The following is a 12,266-nucleotide window of genomic DNA, read 5'->3' on the forward strand; positions in this document are numbered from 1 at the left end:
GGTTGCTCAACTACAGCTACACAGCTTGAGAGATATATTGAACTGTTATTTTTTTTTTTAATTTTCAGTCATTTAAGAGAAATAGAACAGTATAGTTTTGGTGGTTTTTATTTTAACAGCCATAGGAGGTGATAGAGAGAAATCCCTGATTTGAAAAGTTTTGGAAAGCTTTTAATCATCTTCCTCTGTGGGATCCAAAGACTATTGCAAAAAAGGATTATGGAGGTGCATTACTATTTCTATAACAATATTAATCACAAAGAGTAATAGCTAATGGGGAAGAAGGCTCTTAGTATTGAATAATTTCAGCCTTGCCTTGGACAGTATAGTATGGCACACACACATATATATATATATATATATATATATAAAAGAGATTTTTAAGACTCACACCTTTTAATTCCAAATCAAATAATCCCAAATGTGTGGTTCTCATTAAAAATACTTCTCTTTCTTATAATTTTGCTATTTCTTATCTTCCTTACCTATCCAAGGATAAGTGCAGCTGGACATGGAGAACAGGAAAGAACAGTACATTTTGCCAGCCTATTTATGCAGTGTAGAAAACTTTCCCATATAAGTAGCAAAATTGATAGACCCATAAAGGCTTTGTGAAAAAACACAAATCAGGAAAAAATAATGTGCTCTGGAATTATGGTTTTAAACCTGTGTGAAGTTCCTGCTAAAACTGGGAGAATTCTTAATTTCTTTTTGTGTATCACAATACTACTTAAATGCCTGGGGGCAGAAATAAAGACTTAGTTCCCAGAACTGGCAATTGGTAACATACAGTCTGTGTCTAAAACCCCAGTTTAAAATAACAGATTGAGGAAAAAGTCTGCTACTGTTCCACTTTAACAGAAAAGAATGAATTTATCTGTCATCAGTCATGAATGCTGCAACAGAAACTGAACATTAGTTCAGATTAATAAGATTATTTTTTCTGGTGAAATAAAGGCAGGAATAAACTTGCAAATAAAGGCCTGAAAATACTGAATTATGTTACTTGGAGTAATCAGATTTCTTCTGAGGGAACTGCTGGACAAACAATCTCAGTGTAACATCAAGGACTCTCTGAAATCAAAGAGTGTCTTTCCATTTAGAAATCAGGATCTTTCTGTGGTGAGTGAATATGTGTATGGAAAGGAAAATATTTGAACAATATTTCTCCAACTCTGCCTAATATGACTTTTTTTCCTTTATTCCTTTGGGGCAGAATTTAGTGTTCAAAGTTTTTTATACACTTGGAAGCTGATTCTTTAATGCTTTGTTCTTTTCCCATTTGTTTATGTTAACAGTAACACCACTGTCAGTTGGTACTAGGTATGCGCAGTAACATATATTTCCAGTGCTGTCCAGCATGTTATAAAGGTTGTTGTTAAAAAGCAAACATTGATCCATTGTAATTGAACCTCAGATAATATTACCACTGGATCAATGGCTGACATTTTAGTGACAAACATAAACTCTGGCACACTGTTGGAGAAATATGTTGCTAACCGCCTGTTCTGCAGAAAGTATATATCATACTCTGTAGTACTTACCTTCAGATAACAAAGATTTTTTTTTTTTTTTCTAATTACTACACAGAACTTTAGAAGTACTAATGATACGTAGAAGTGTGACACTCAGTTTTACCACTGCTCAGGAGATCTACAGTCCAGCTAACTATTTTACTAAAAAAGATTTTTGAAAGGAAGAAAAACTTCATGCTTTAAGGAACCATGGCAGCTGAGGAAGTCTCCCATTATTGAGTTTAGAACAAGATCTTCACAGTGAGCAAGTTGTCTTGCAGCTATTTGGACTAGCAAAATTTATGGCATCGGTGTTGGAAACATCTAGCAATGGTAGGTACTCGGGATAAGAGGCTTGAGTAAAGGAACCATGGTTCAAATACAAGACAGCAATTCTTTAATTCTTCTACTGCAGTTACAGTTTAAAGGGAACTCACTGATTTTACAGACATTAATAATTTTGACATTTATAACCAGAACACCTAAATCACAGCAATAAAATCTTTTGTATCAGTGTATATTTACAGGTAAACAGGTAAAGAGTGGTTAGTCAGGTAAAGCAAAATCACCTTGCATTAGAACATGAGATAGTAGTTATTGATATTGGTGATGACAGAAACATAAGACTTGATAGCTGACTCGATACCATCTTTATACTGTCTTTGTGTTCACCCAGTTAACGGACCACACAAGAGATAGGAACTAATATGGTCATCTCCCTTGTTTTGTCAGAATGATTTTCAAAATATTCTTCAAGGCTCAACTATTATCTGGACTAGATAACAGAATGCAAAACATATGTGTCTTTTTAGAAATCAACACAGGCACCTGCTGAGGGACAGAACCAAAATAAAGATTTGGAATGTAACAACTGAGTTTCCTTCTCTTTCTGAAACTACACTGTCTGACAAGATATGACACTGGTGTCTCTTACTGACTGAGGAGCAGTTTCCAGTAACAATAATAGATTCATCTTGAAAACGTGTTATTCAATGTCAAAATCAAGCCCTTGGCTCTATCTGGAGAGAACTTTCTGCTGTTTTGGGAAATCAGCACTGAAGGGAGAATCAAGGTTAAAGTGGGTGTAAATGTGTTTAGCAGGCTGATCTGGATGTTCTGCTTTGCTAATTCTCCTGTTGCTTCAACACACTTGAACAGTTAGTCTCATGAGATGTGGAAAATCCCTGTGCACATACCGTCTACTAAATACAGAGAAAAATTGGACACACTACAGCAAGTGTGGTCTCACACGTGCTGAATAGAAGGGATTAATCAATTCCCTCAAACTATAGTCTTGCTAAGACTGTTTAGTATATGGCTGACCTTCTTTGTCTAAGTGACTCCTAAATCATGCTCAACTTGTTCTTCATGAGAACTCCCCTGCCCATTTCTGCACAGCTGCTTTCTAGCAACTTGCCACACAGCCTGTCTTGTTGCTTGAGGTTATTACATCTGAGGCACAGGACTCTGCATTTCCCATTTTTGAGCTGCATATGGCTCCTGTCAGCCCATGTTCCCAGTCTGTTGAGGTCTCTGAATAGCAGCCATACATTCTAGTGTACCAACAGCTGCCCACAATTCATGGGCTTGCTGAAGGTACATCCATCTCATCATCAAGATGGGTGAAAAAAGATGATAAACTCTATCAGCTCTAGTACTGACCCCTGAGGAATGTCAATAGTAATGAGCTACCAGCTGGTCAGGGAAGTAGCTGACATAACAAGCAGAGAATCAATACATAATTCGTTGTAAAACTTGCAGATTTTTCCAGTAGAAATCTCTTGAAGTTCAACAAGGAAAAATGCAAAACTCTGTGTTCAGGGTAACCCCCTGCATCACTGCAGGCTGGGGATCAACTACCTGAATAGCAGCCCTACTGAAAAGAATCTGGGATTGATGGTCATCACAGGGTTAAATATCTACCAGGACAACAGTCTCACTGTGAATAAAGGAAATCACATGGTAGACTATGGGGGATGAGGAAACTATAAGTGATTAGGGGACTACAGGGGACTGTTAGGGACTATATGCCCACAATATACAGAGGCAGCATGACAGGCAGACCAGTATTAGCCCCTGTCACTCAACACTGGTGATGCCACACAAATACTCTGTCTAGTTTTGGCCCTCCATTTCAGGAAGGATGTGGAGATACTGGAAAGGTTCCAGTGGAAGGCTGAAAAGATGACCAGGGGCCTAGAGCACATAACTTATGAGGAAAGGTTGAGAAAACTGGGTTTATTTAGTCTGATGAAGAGGAAGCTAAGGAACAATCTAATAGCAATCTGTAACTATTTGTACAGTAGTTACAAAGATAACGAAGGCCAACTCTTCTCATTAAGGTAGTATAAAAATGAGCAAAAGCCACCAATTGTGTCTTGGTATGTTCAGGCTGGACAAGGAGGGAAAAAATCATCAGGAAACTGGATTGCACTGGGAGAAAATACTCAGAGAGTCTGTGAATTCTCCATCCTTGAGATTTTCAAGACATTGCTGGACAAAGCCACAGCTAACCTGATGTAATGTTGAAAACAGTTCTGCTTTACATGGGTAGTTGGACCATGTAACCTCTCACAGGTCACCTCCAAACAGGATTGCTTCTTAGTATTCATTAATATAAAAATGGCAAAATATAGGGTTCTAACAGGACCTTCTTGATCACACACTAGCCTTAGAAATTTGCAAGGCCAGTCCAGCCTTCAGAGAATTCTCAAAATGGAAGAGGCAATATCTGCTACTTAGGCACAGAAAAAATAGACTTGCTTGCTCATCTCACCTAGACTTTGTTGTCATAGGCAACTATATAATGGCTGTATTTGACAGATTTTTTGCCTTTATTAACTGAAGATTATGTCTACCCTGAAATTCTTATAGGAACCCTCAGATCCCTCTCTGCAGAGCTGCTTTCCAGCATCTCATCCCCCAGTCTATATGTACAGCCAGTGTTGCTGTGTCCCAGGTGCAAAATCTGGCACTTGGCCTTATTCTGTAATTTGTCTGGATCCCTCTGCAGGGACACTCTACCCTCTAGAGTGTCAAGAGGTCCTCCCAATTTTGTGTCATTGGTGAAATTACTTAGTATTCCATCAAGTCTCATGTCCAAGTCATTTATAAAGACATTGAAGAGTGCTGGCCCTAAGATGGATCCCTGTGGAACCCCACTAGTGACTGGTCACTAGCCCAACATAACCCCATTTGCTAGAACCCTTTGAATCCAGCCCATCAGCCAACTGCTCACCCACTGCATTGTGTGTTTATCCAGCTGCACACTGGAAATCTTGTTGAGGAGGATACTGTGAGAGACAGTATTGAAGCCTTTACTGAAATCCAAAAGCATTGCACTGACAGGCTTCCTTTCATCACCTAGGTGGGTAAACTTGTAGAAAGAAATTACACCAGGTTTACATATTTAGTTTAAGCTTAAAAGAAAAAGAGAGGGAAGCGTTTTTGCAAAATAAAATAAAAATAATATGCAGTGTGCCCTCTAATCCTTTGATTTGCTCTCTACCCTCAAAAACTGTGAAAATACATGAGAAAAAAACCTGTTTAAGAAAATAATTGCAAGAGGGTGACTAGTCACCTCTGTTGCTGTGTTTGTGTCCTTCAGGTATTTGATATAGGCAGGTGATAAGTAACTACAGGGTGTTTCAAAAAGATGGACCCAATTTGAAATCACTACTGATTTGAAATTGGGTCCCTCTATTTGAAACACCTTGTAGAATATGAAGCTAATAAAACCTGTGTTATTTACTCTGTAATGCAGTTCTTCTTTCCAGGGCATGTTTTCTTAGAAGATTGATTGGTCTATTTATTGTGTAAGCCTGGAAAATACAAAATTATTAGACACAACAGGTTTTTTTAAACCCCATTCTTTATATCAACAGTGGCATGGTCCTCTTGGTATTGCCTGTTCAAGTATGAAAGGTAAAGTTCAGCCACCAGCTTGGAAAAAAAAAAAAACACTTGAAGGGCAATTTAACTGCGTTATAATGAAGATTGGAGGAAAAAAAAAAAAAAAGCTTTTTACCTTCACAATGACTTACAAAGTTTACAAAGAAAGTAGTGCACAAGGAAAAAAGGATGCTTAATGCACAGGATATTGCTATGTAGATCAACTACAACTCCCTTTGTGCCTCAACCTGCTCAAACTGAAGAGAATGGCAAAACTCTGATTAACTTCACAATGTTTCAGCATGAGTTCATACAGATCCAGAAAACTGCTGACATGAATGCTGTGTCGTGGGCACCATTGGGAATATGCAGGAAATGAGTAAACTGTGTATTTGAGACTGGAAATTCTCTGAAGTAGCTACTTAAAATACTGGGGACAACCTTCTTCAATTTTGCCAAATTTGATATTCAGAAGTGCAGGAGTTCTTATGCTGACTTAATCTGGAGTTATGTTTTCTCATCACATCTAAGGATCACCTATCTACACTGGGTTTTGACTCTCAATATATTTTTTACAAAGTAGGAATCCTGCATGACTATGTTTTTGAGGGCAGCTAGCTAAGCTGTGTCCGGAATAATAAGGCAAACAAATACACTCCTGTCTGCAAACCAGATCCAAATTCTTGTAATTTGCCTAGGAAATTGTACCAGCACTGCTGATTTAGGACTTTATTCAGCAGCTGGTAAACAGATAACTGAAGTTCTTTTCATCCCCTTAGTTTCCTCTTTGGGTTGCATAGGAAATTAATGCTTTAAGATGCCATAAGGACAATCTGCTTTCTAGACCTGTCACTCCTCTCAAGACAGAACTTCAAAACAGTAAACTCCTTGCAGCAGTATCAGCAATGCATATGCAAGCAGAATCTAGAAGAAAACCATCAGGTGACACTTAAAATGCAACTACTGAATTAATCAATTGTAACTTAGTTTCTGTCAGTAAAATATTCTACTTGCATTTTCACTTACATGTTTTCTTCCCAAAACGTGAGTATGGAGTAAATAAGAAATGAATCCTTTGGCTATTCCTGGAAGACAGGGCTACAGGAGTTGTGACCTGTACTGTGCCTGAAAAATTATGACTATTGCTTACCTCTAAGCATCCATTCCCAACAGCAGAAATACTAAGACTAGGCTAGGGTAAGAGAAATGACTTAATGAAAGGGAAATACTGGTCCTCTGTACAACATCCATCTTTTCAGAGGACTACTCGAGTGTATACCAGGAGTGAAAGGGCACAGAGGACTCCTTCTTTCATAGATCTCTCAATAAAAGGCAGTTGGAAAGTGTCAGTACAAGTTTATTAGATCTGTTCAACACAGAGGGATAGATTTTTCTCATTGTCTTTTATATATATTCCTAGTATTAAGTGTAGCAAAGTGGGTTAGGTCCTGGAGTATTAATTTTGCTTTAAAAGCATGAAGATGTCTGACAGTAGACAATAGCACACTCTGGCACTCTCTAGTGCCTTTTTCCAGCTCCATTCAGTTTAATAGGCATTGCTGTTCAAAATAGTCCCATAATGATACAGAGAGAGAAAGAAGAGGAAGTGCCATGACATGACTGATTCTGATCCCACCAGGGGATTTGAAGAGAGAGACCAATGCCTTAAGTGAGCTGACATAGCACACAAATGCTTTAATAATTTCTGAGGGCTCGAAGTTTGGAGTTGATCTCAGCTAACAATGGTGAAGACAGCAGTACTGAAGTCCTGCGTCCTGTCCCCATTCATTTATATAAGACCATAATAGAAATATACTGCCATTGTAATACATATACTGCTCAAAGGACCCAAGCATCTGACATCCACTTCTGTGAGCCTTTTAGAGGGAAGGAGCACAGACTACTGCTTAGTGCACAAGTAGAATAAGGAGCTCGATGCTTTACATCAGCTCTGCCACTCCCTTTTTTTATTCTCTGACCTTGGACAAATAATTCTAACTTTCTCTGCTGGTATTTAACTTTTCACAGGTACAGTGAGTACTCTGTGAGAATTCTGTAAGCTCACAGGTACAGTTAAGTGAACAACAGTATTTTTTTGTCATGAAAGAATTCAAAACATCCTTCCAAATATGGCTAATAAAGACAATTTCTGTCAGTAAATCAAGCAAAATGCCTTGAAAGTTCAGTTTGATAGGAATTTATATCTTGCTTGATGATTCATTTGAGAGCTGAAAGGCTTTTCTTTTTTAATTATAGGAAAAAATGAACTTAAAAGACAGAGTGACTGAAAGCTAAACCCAAAAAGCCTCAGTCTGTGGCTTCCTCTTCTTGAGCTCTAGAAAATAAAATATTCTGAACGCTCCTTTTATCAGGGCCTCTTAAATGGAATAATTTAAGGGAAAAACAAACAGCAATTGTATGATTGTAAAGAGAAATTAGCATTTTGCTCAAAAGGAATGGCAATTAGCAATGATGACATTGTGATTTATACTAATTGAGATTAAGTTAGACAAAATGGCAACATTAGTAATCATTTGAAGTACTGTATTACTCATTATACTGTGCTTTGTAAACATCTCTCTTGAAATTAAAAAGTAATTAGTAGCATTTTAGTCATTTAATTCACTATAATTAGGATTTTAGGGAAACTACAGCCCTGCTGTTGGAAGCCTTTAAGGTTTTGAATTGAGGATTTTTTTTTTTTTTTTTAAATCAGCTTTTAGTGGTGGCTCATTTTCTGTGGTCCACGGAGGCAAATGGTATCAATGAAAAAATATGAAGTTATTCATTAGAGATGACTTGGGAAGGACACTTGCATCCATCTTAATGCAGTGATGTGAACTGACTGGCTTGGAGAAGTGCTAATAGCATTACAGGGCAAATCTAGATCTCAATTAAAAGTCAGCCTGGACAATGAATAAGCAAAGTTGTTACTTCCAAGGTGGACTAAGTGTGTCCAGTGTGAAACAGGTTGTTATCTGAGCAGAGGAGGGGACACTAAATTGTGCTTCTTACATAACATCCAGTAGAAGGAGACATCCAAGACATATATCCACCAATAGCTTTAAACAAGCGAGCATTCATCTCTGAGGGCAAGGTGTGTCTGCAGAACTAGCCTTCTCAGTGACAAAAAGATACACTGGCAGAGTATGAAGCACTTTTGACACCCACTAGTGTGGGTAGTCAACTGGTTCAAGGAAGGTGTGAAGCCCATATACTAATGTGTCCCATTAACTGTCATAGAACTTCCTGTTGGTTGAGCTTAATGACAGTACATAAACAGGCTGTGAAAAGAAAAAAAAATGTCCCTAGTTTATCTTTGATTTATCCACACTATCTATCTACTCAAATAGGTATCTGGAACAATTCTAAGTTTCTGCCAAAATCTGTGTCAACATCTATGTAGCTTTTTGATTATACGCATTCGTAACTAAAGTTTCTTTGTATTCACGCTGTTGAGTTACAAGGTCAGAAAGTGGTCTGAGGGAAAATTTTAGAGAATGTTACAGAACAAATGTCAGTACTACTTATTTATCCTGCCTTTTTTAGAATACTTCTCATTTGCTGTTGTCACAGAACACGTCAGGGACTCTCTTGGAAAGATCCTTCATCCTCTGATATCACCTCAATGGTGAATGAGATCCTAGTATTTTAAACATAGGGATCCAGATGGAATCTACCAAAATAAACTTAGGCACATTAGCTGGCACCAGAGCTGAAAGCAGCTGGCACCAATTGCTTCAATTTCTTACTGGATGATGGCTCATGCCCCCTAACCACTTCTGTCCAAAGGTGCTAGAAGACACCTTTGGGCATTCTTACCTGATAGCTTGTTGGTTTCTTCCAGGATGTCTATGATCAAGATTTTTTCAGTTAATTCAGGTGACAAGTTAGTCACATTTTGGGAAGCATAGGTTTACAAAAGGTTGATAAAGATACACTTTATACCAGACTTTATTCCCCCTGCATGTTCCTAACAGGCTCCTAAAGCCATATCCATACAGTTTGTGCTGGCTTTATGTTTCTCCTTTCTTTTGTCTTACATCAGCCATAACTATCTGGAAGACTGGGATGGCCAGAGCAAGATAATTATGTTTTGTGAACAAATTCTGAAGTCTGAAATCTGTTTCATTCTAATACACAAAACCAACCTCATCTCCATACAAAGCAAAGTGGGAAAATACAGAAAGACCAGTCTACTAACGGCCCAGTAGCTGCAACGCTACAGGAATGCTGCTTGAGGAATTCAAAGCAGGACCTTGAAACCCAAGTGCTGCACATCCAACTCAGACCTTTTGGTTTAAGGAGCCAAATGTTTTCTTTTTCTCAGTCTCTTCTGCTGGGGCTGTTTCAGTAGTGTTAAATAATTTAGCACTTACTGGGGCAAGAAACCGACTCACTGCTCCGAGTCATACACGTGGGAGGGAAGCAGAGTTCAGCGTTTGCAAACTGGAACTTTAACAGATCTTGCTATTGTGACTGAATACCTGAACAACAAAGCTGCTGTTTAACAGTTTTTTGTTTGGTTTGGTTTTTTGTTTGTTTGTTTGTTTGTTTGTTTGTTTTCCCAGTAGAAACTATGTAAGAAGCTCTGGATCAGTAACTTCTGTTTCTAGTAAAACAAATATCATCTGAGTCCAAACTGCAACCAGCTACACCATGATGACAATGTATATTAAATTATATTAGGAAAAGAAAAAATAATTGTAAGGTTGTGAAAAGATTAAGGGGTTGAAAATCTTCTTCTGTGGGTCCCTATAGAAGTGCTAAAGATGGTTCCAAAATGAAGATTCAGCCCCACTATATTCATTATAAACTACTCACAATAACGAAACTGCAGTGGTTACTACTTTCTCTTTTTAGCTTCTAAAATGAAAATAGTGCTTGAGACACTGGTGTTAAGTATACTTGTCTCATTGTTTACTTAATGAAGGCATATAATATCTTAAAAATATACCCCCAAAACATAATGGTAAGTATCTCTGACATATGTAAAACATAAATGACAAAAAAAACCCCAGACTTTCCAACCCTGTCCCTCCACCCTCCCCAGGATGTGTTGCAGAAAAGGAATGGCAAAAAAGGGTAAGACTGGAGGGGGACTGGGGAAATGCCTGTCAAGCTGGAGGGTGTCTATTTTGGCACAACTTCTGAATGTAGAAACTGGATAGTAGCAGCAGATCCTTATAATATTTGGCCTGTACAACTGAAGTAGTAGCATGCATAGAAAATATTTTATCCTAGGAATCCATATTCCTTCCCACTTTGACAACTGGATTGTTGTCACATTCTCTAATCTTTCAAAAAGTCATCTGCAAGGGTTAGTACTACTGATCTACTTTTCACTATCCTTTTATAGGGCTTTAGTTCATTCTCTTTGGTCAAATCTCAATGGCTTTGTTCTGTCTCTCAGACTCTGTGCCTCCTTTATTCAGTCCTTGCCCATTTTTCCTTCTTCTTAGCTGTTTCTTCAGTATAGTTTTAGCTATGGGACTGAGTGCAAGTCTAATCTGTGGGGCTCCCTAGCACTGTCATCATGATCTTGTGATATTCTCATTTTAGATGTGATATCTTTTTACACTGCTATTATTCCTTAATGTTTATTCACAAGTATGTTTTTGGTTTGTTTTTGTTTTTTAATTTACCTAATCCTGCAGTTTGGCTCCTCATTCTGAAATATGCTCTCAGATGTCTTGGCATCAGTTTAAAATGTCATTTGTGCAAAATTAGACTCCTAATCAATAGTTGGTCAGAAATTTTACAGTGGGGAAAGTGGAGGAGGAAGGAAAGAGGAAGGAAACAGTACTACGACACCTATTTTTATGTCTGTTCTGATCCCAATGGAAGCCATAATGAAACAAAGAAACAAACTTAACAGCAGAGTCAATTATACTGTTAAGTGACATTCTTTATTTTATCAGCACTGAAGAACACTAGGGATCATCCTCCATAAGTGCTTGAACAACTGGATGCTCTTGCATTGCTTATATTCACATAATTATTACATATGCATTACAATTTTTGAAAATTTTGACATACAATACATCTATACTAAAAAATAATTGATGATGTTAGGTATTATTGTTTAGTTTCTACTTACAATATATCTATTAATTATTAGTTAAATATAAACTAAGCACTCTGTTTCTAAACAATGTATCACTTAATCTTTTGTCTCTCTTTTGTCATGCAGAAGGATCTTAAACTTGAAAAAATAGCCCATTGTTTTGCAGGTACTCAGAAAGCATTTATCTCATGTTAATCGGTTACATGAATTTAGCAGCTTCTCTTCAATATGACCTGACATATGTTAAAAATGACAGGTTACTCTGCCTTCTTCTGATATTATTTGGTTATTATGGCTTTAAGCCATGAAAGAATGTCCCTCTGTTAAGGGACTCTTCCATTTATGACAGATTTCTACCTGATTTAGCAGTAGTCACTGGAAATGGAATGAGAAGTTGATCCAGAGTATTTTGTACATATCTGCGGGATTTTGTAGGAAGCCAGGAAGCCTGGATAGCATCCCAGGGCACTGCAAGCAAACATATTTAAACAGTTTTCTAAAAGAATTCAGTGTTAGAGGATCCATTCATCATTGCATCATTCTGTTGAAAGGGATATTAGGACATGTTTAATCTCAAAAGTGGAAGTAGAGCTTGAGTGCGTTGACTATATATTACAGTTACATAAGCAGTTTTTCCTGACTTTGATATTGTATTACACCTAAAAGTATAGACTGACTTATGCATACCATCTACTCTATTTATTATCTAGATTTCTTTTCTGCATTATCTCCTACTTCAAATTAGTTTTACACCTTTTATTTCTTTGGATGTTTGGTTTTTACCTCTTCATCTT

Source organism: Streptopelia decaocto (genome assembly GCF_964273445.1).
Source record: "Streptopelia decaocto genome assembly, chromosome: 7".
NCBI classification, from domain to species: Eukaryota; Metazoa; Chordata; class Aves; order Columbiformes; family Columbidae; genus Streptopelia; species Streptopelia decaocto.